The sequence below is a fragment of the Neophocaena asiaeorientalis genome, unplaced genomic scaffold (assembly GCF_003031525.2).
Source record: "Neophocaena asiaeorientalis asiaeorientalis breed wild unplaced genomic scaffold, Neophocaena_asiaeorientalis_V1.1 scaffold14, whole genome shotgun sequence".
Lineage (NCBI taxonomy): Eukaryota > Metazoa > Chordata > Mammalia > Artiodactyla > Phocoenidae > Neophocaena > Neophocaena asiaeorientalis.
Window position 1 is genome coordinate 12706119 of NW_020175192.1, and position 7146 is coordinate 12713264.

Consider the following 7146-nt stretch of genomic DNA (forward strand, 5'->3'; position numbering starts at 1 on the left):
CACCAAATGAACACTGGTTAGATTCTTGCAATGGAGAAGAAAAAATACTAATTAAGGAAACATGTCTAAGTGAAATAACGAAGGGAAAAAGTTTCATAAAACTTTAAGGAAAACCTCCCCTGTACCTAAAAGGGAGGTTTCTTACAAATAGCATGCTTAGTGTTTGTGTCTAGCGAACTGGAAAACAAGCATCTGCGTTCAATTTTAGAAGTTCTTGGTCGTCTAGCTGTTAATAATTCTATTATTTGAACAAAATTTCTGTTGGCGTGTCTCTCTCACATGATTGGAGACAGTTCTTCCTGCTAGTTTTACATTTCGCCTTTTTGGTGGATTCTACCGGCTCAGTCCAAACTGGTGTGAGCTTTTTTTTTTTTTTTTTTTTAAACTTCCTGTGTTTACGCACCAAACCATACTGCTCACTTCTGCTGCTGAGAAGGTGTGTTGCCAGGGTAAATATGATCACCTGACTGGTACACTGCAGTTCAGAGTGGGAGGGACTCCAGGTTCCAGCAGCTTGGGGGTGGTGCACCGTGCTGGGTCATGTGGCCTTTGGGGCCATCCAAGTCCACCAACTGGAGGAACCATGGAAGAACCAGCAGGATCCTCAGTGCCAGCCCAGCACTGTCTGCGACTGTGGCACATTCAGGAAGAACACAAACACCACTGCCTTGACCCAGTGAATCAATGGTCCTTCCTGCTCCAGTTCCACTGTAGCACTTGGAGGTGACATCAAACATGGGGCTGTCTGCCCCAGGCTGGTTATTCCCTCCTGGTTAGCACTGCTTGTCCTGGATCTCCAGAAACAATCTCATCAGCACTGTTGAGTCTGAAAATATGAGCAGCACGTATGTGAACAGTGTCCCGGAGCGGGTAGAGAGGGTTTTCAGGGATCATCAGAAACCCTGAAAACCAGATCACGTTGCTGCAAAAGTGGTGGCTGCCGGAGCAGTGAGAGCCCTAGGGATGGAGCTCTATCTGAGGTACCATTTCATTTCCAAACTTAAAAAGCACTTTGCTTCTTGATGTAGGTTCTCCAGCATCTAGCTTCTGCCTACCTCCATAGCCACATTCCCTGCTACCCGCTGACTCACATCCCACCGATGCCAAGTTGTCTGGCGGTCCCCACATTCCCCACACTACCTCTTACCTCTAGGCTTTGCTCATAAAATTCCTTCTGCCCTATTGAGTAAAAGCCAGTGTTTGGCTTGGAGTAGATGCCCGGGCGTGGTATTGAATTGAGCTGATGAGACCCCACGCCCCTTTTCGTTATGTGGGTACAAAAGCTGCTGCCATTTCCTTCTTGCCCATTCCTTAAGGCTTCTTCTTGGTCTATTTCCCATAAATAAAAGATCTGACACGTCTCAGCAATAGGTTAAGCCCATCTCAGAGACATAAATGCTGAGCAGAATTTTAACCTGGAGAAAATAACCCTTTGCATTACATTAACCAACAACACAATATAGCCTATACAAATATCTCAGGTCATGCAAGGAACTGCCTCATCCAAACTAAAAAATGCCCAGGGTGTGACAGCGGCTTTCCCGTGTTAACAAAGCACTAATCTTCACGGTTCTCAGTTGCTTTGGTAGTCGTCTCTGTTGTTCTAACTCCCATGGGTGAGGATACCAAGGCCCTGTCATTCCCCAACATTAAGGCAAGCTTATAATTTTTCACCCAAACTAGGATGCTTCGGAAGGTCAGAGGGTTGATTAATAATTATCCTAATACATATATAAGTAGGACAGTTCCTGGAAAATTGAGATATATTGCCACACTACCCATCAGGCTTCATGTTTTCCCACACAAAGAGGCCCTCAACAAGCGTTTCCTGACTGGATGTACTTTAGTTTTTTCTCCCCACTTTCAATTTAAGATCCTTAAGAGCAAGGGTGATGTCTAATGCACCTTCTAGATTACTCATAATGTTGGATTTATAATAGCTGCTCAGAAATACCTGTTGATTGACTTAGAGTGAGATGTTCTTCTCAAGTGAAAATTTCCTATGGGTAGCTGGAAATATAAGAATAGGACTCTGTTGAGAAGATAAAGCTAGAATATTTGGGTGGGTCTTTAGCATAGAGGAGATGTGTTAGCTAGAAATAAAAATTCTTCCATGATACTATATATACCAAGGAAAACTCAAGTCAGTGATGAGACCTGAAATAGTTCCCTAGGAGGATGAAATCCTCCTGTCTTCTGCTGACCTAGAACATGACAGAAGTCATGGGCTTGTACTAATCTTAGTACTTTATAAAGTACTTTATTAAGTAAAGTGTGAGAAGGGGAAGGAGAGGAGCTTGGAGATTACTTTGTTTAGGGGGAAAAAAAGGTAATAAAATAAATAATTTTAAGTATACCAGCTTTGACAATGATAATTGAACACAATAATAGTAAAAAGACAGAATCAGACTGTTGAGATAGGAAAGAACCTTGGATCCCCTGTGCCTCCTATTGCCTCATTTTAAGGATGAGAAAATTAAGGCCTAGAGAAGTTAAGTGGCATACATTTTGCCCTTCTGGGAAATTCCTGCTGTGAGAATTTGACAGCATTTAATTATTCACCGACGGTTGCTTTAGCAGTCCTGGGAAAGCTTAAGTCTTCCTTCTAAGGCAAGAATATTTTCCCTCTTTAGATAAGGAAGTGGAAACTTTTCAAAAGTTTTGCCAAGATAAGGGCTTTCTCTTCTTGTTTGGCGACTCCAACCCCCAGCAGGTCTAGGTTAGCAACTGTGGATCAGAGCTGGGAAGCAGCAGAAGTGTGAAGAGGGAAAAGACACTTAGAAGTCATCAGCAAAAGTGGCAACACCTGGCCCCTCATGTGGGAAAATCCAGTCCTTGCCATGTCTAGCACACAGACCGTAAAATGTCAATATCTGATTTAGACATCCCCAGAATGACCTGGAGAGTGTGGGCTCGGAGCAAATTGAGGCCATAAATTGATGACAAACCAGAAAGTCCTATTTAAATATTGTTATCATTTTAAGCAGTGACCAGAAATGTCACCCTTGTAAGGTCACTTTCTCTAAGACTCTCCTAATATCTGAAGGGTCTTCACTGTCACAAAATTATGAGAGGCAACACCTGGGCACCTATCATTCACGCAAGGACCACTGAAAGGTTGAATTCATTTCCCACAGTTACACAGTGAGTCAAAAGGAAAGTACAGTTTACACTCCACCTATGAGAACCATTTCTGGAAAGATCAGGAAGTCGAAGGCCTCCACCAGCTCTGGCCCAAACTGTCATTTTCCAGTGGTAAAGAATCTGCCTTCCAATGCAGAGGACGCGGGTCAATCCCTGGCCAAGGAACTAGGATCCCACATGCCGCGGGACAACTAAGCCCGCACACCACAACTACCGAGCTCGCGTGCCCCAACTAGAGAGCCTGTGTGCCACAAACTACAGAGCCCATGCACTCTGGAGACTGCGCACCACAACTGGAGAGAGAAAACCCGCACGCCACAACTAGAGAGAAGCCGGTGAGCCGTAATGAAAGATCCCGCACGCTTCAGTGAAGATCCTTTGTGCCGCAACTAAGACCCGACACAGCCAAAAATAAGTATAAACAAATAAATAAATAAATAAATCTTAAAAACAACAACAACAATGTGGGGGTGAGGAAGGGGGGAGATGGGCCTCTTGATTCCAGAAACTGACACAATGCTGGTGACAGGGAGTCATTTCAGTCAGGATTTTAATTCTTTGATGTACTTAATGAACACCTGTGGATTGATGAAGTCCTCAGAGAACAGGCCCACATCCAGCCTACTGTGTTGTGAGTCTAGGGCTGCAAGTGGTGACTGAAGTGCAGGCATGGAAACCGAGCCCCATGAGGGAACTGGAAAAGTAAACACCTTTTCTGCCCATCCTGAATAGGTTAAGCAGGTAGATTTTTTTTTCTGTTAGGTGGAAAGGTCAACCACTCAACTCCAGAGCACAGGCTACCAAGACGGATGGATACTGCACCCTTAAGTTTGCTTCATCTATAAGAATTAGAGCTCGAAAACCAAAAAGTGACCCAGCCAGGATCCTGGCTCTCCCAAGCAATGACAGATAGGCCAATAGCACTAAGTGGAACATGACAGATGTGGGAAGGAGGCAGGCTGTAGATGGAGTCAGAGATTGAAAAATCCTGTATTAAGAATGAGAGATCCTGGTTTTATGATTTAAGTTATTGGAAGATATCTGGGTATTAAAGATATCAAGGACAGTTACCATGGATACTGTTAAATTCATGGTCCACAAGCAAAACTTTGCCAAGAGTCTTCTTTCTAGTTCCTGGCACCAAAAATAAACCTGAGAATTAGGCTAAGTAGTTTAGGGAAAGATCTCAGAGTTCCTCCAGACTTACTGACGAGGAAGCAGAGGTAAAAAAAAAAAATAAGGCACAATGACTTGCCCAACCTCATACCAGAAGTTGGCAACAATGAGGGCTGCAGTCAGACCCCCCTGTCTCTCAGATGAAAGCAAGTCTTCACCATCCACAGAGATTCCCCCCATTTTGGGCTCCTGGCACTGCAGGGGCCACTTGGACCTAGATATTCTCTCTACTTAGGAAGGAGACAAGGGAATCAGGAAAGTAAATATTCAGGGTATATATTTACATGGCTGTGAACTATGATACCATGCTTTGTCTACAGGGAAGGATAAGTAAAACCCATATCCACTCTAAGCTTAAAAGAAAAGAGGCCTTAAACTGAGGCACATCCAGACTTTAGTCCTTCTTCCATACACTTTCAGCTCTGTGACTGAGAGACAAATCACTTGATCATTTTAGGTCTCACTAATTCACTGGCATAATGAGAGTAATAGTTATACTGAATTTAAAGGTTTTGGAGAGGGCTGAATGAGATCATGCTTGTGGAACATTTAGCACTGTGCCTAGCAAAGAATATATGAACTGTCATTATTACAGGCAGACCTCATTTTATTATGCTTCACTTCACTGTACTTTGCAAATATTGTGCTTTTTACAAATTGAAGGTTGGTGGCAACCCTGCATTGAGCAAGTCTACAGGTGTCATTTTTCCAACAGTATTTGCTCACTTTGTATCTCTGTGTCACATTTTGGTAATTCTTGCAATATTTCAAACTTTTTCATTATTATCATATTTCTTATAGTGATCTGTTATCAGTGATCTCTGATGTTATACTACGACTCACTGAAAGCTCAGATGATGGTTAGCATTTTTTAGCAATACAGTATTTTTTAAATGAGTGTACATATATTGTTTTTTTAGACATAATGCTACTGCATACTTAATGGACTACAGTATAGTGTAAACTTAACCTTTATATCCACAAGCCAAAACATTAGCATGACTCACTTTATTATGATATTTGCTTTATTGCAGTGGTCTGGAACCCAACCCACAATATCTCTGAAGTGTGCCTGTAGAAAATAGTAGGCCTAAATCCAACCATAAGAAAAATTATATTAAGTATTCATGGACTAAACATCCCAATTAAAGGCAGGGGTTGTCATAATGGATTTTAAAAAAACAAGACCTAAATACACACTGTCTACAAGAGATACACTGTAACTGTAAAGATAGATAGGTTGCAAGCAAAAGTAAAGTGAAAGAATGGAAAAAGACACACCATGCAAAGAGTACGCATAATAAGGCCAAGTGGCAGTAATATCAGATGAAGTTGACTTCATAATGATAAAAGTATCAATTTATCAGGAAGACGTAACAATTACACATGTGTATGCACCTAATAGCAGAGCTTCCAAATATATAAAATGAGGAAGATGTGACATTTTATTATCTCTCATTTTATTATGAGAAAGAAGGTGGTAGGAAGTGTCGATGGCAGGTGGAGGGGGGGCACCGTGTTTAGGTAAGCACTAGTGAGGCAATCCACCTCCTACAAGGGAAAATCTGGCTCATTTCCTAGAACCATTATAAACAAGACAGTCCTATGTTCTTAGCCACTCTTTGGTATGATTTCCACAACAACCTGGGCATCATATAGAAATGTTTCATTGGAGCATAGGAATAATTGTATATATTGAAAATGAGTCATTTTAGGAGTCTGGAATCAAGAGACTTTCTTGAGATCTTTGAGAACTTGCTCTATGCCTGCCAACTGTGCTGCATGCTACAAGTTCTCTGACTTCAAAAAGCTTAAAATACATTTCGGGAGATAAGTTAGAAAGACAAAATAGCAATTCCTAATAATACAAAAAAAGCAATTCCTAATGAACTTCAATATGAATGAAGTTTCAAAAAATCAGTGCGGATACAAAGTCACCCGTGTAAGAGGGCATTCAAGAACAGGTAGGATTTGGAAAGGAATGGGGTAAGGGATTCCAGGGGAGGGTGCGCTGTAAGCAAAGTTTCAAAGGCAATGATCCTGGCTCCCCAGGAAACAAAGAGCACATCAGACTGGCTGGAAGGGAGCTTCATATAATAACCCTGCCCTCCAGATGAACGGAGCAGATCAAGTCCTGTGGTTATTGTTGGCCCAGTCTTTTGCCATTCAAAAAACAATGTACACGTTTGGATTAAAGCTCTGCAAACAATGATCAGGGACTGTGGGCCAGATGTACCCCACAGGAGGTGGGAAGAAAGCTGAAATCTCTCCTCATCTCATGCAGGGAAGATATGTTTTTTTATGCCAAGCAGATCTCCCCAAATGGTGTTAGAAAGCTAAGGTCTCTGTGGTTGATGTGATGGATTACCCAGGCAGGGGAGGGCAGAGGTGCTCTTAACTTCTCTCTGAAACAAAGAAGAATGATTTGCCCCAAGAAGAAGCAGGCAGGGGATAAGGATTTAGTGGCAATTTAATAAGTGAAGGGATGATGTCACCCTGCATCTCTGCAGTTCCTTCCGCAGTTCCTTCTCTTAATCGAGGTTCCCTCAGCATTTCTGTACAGCCCCTACCTCTCCAGGAGGCACTTGCTTATCTAACATCTCAGGATTTTCCTTCTCATTCTTTGGGTATGGACGCCTCACTACCGCATGATGATAAGCTGCCCAAAGTCAGGGGCTGCTTCCTCCTCCCCTTCGGGTTTCCCTGAGACACTGCAATGCCATAGACGAGTGCATAATTAATGCCTGTTAATGAATTTGGAGAGAGCTACTTCCACAGCTGTTTTTACTGGCCTGCACATGTAGGCTGACTGGGCATGGGCTGAGA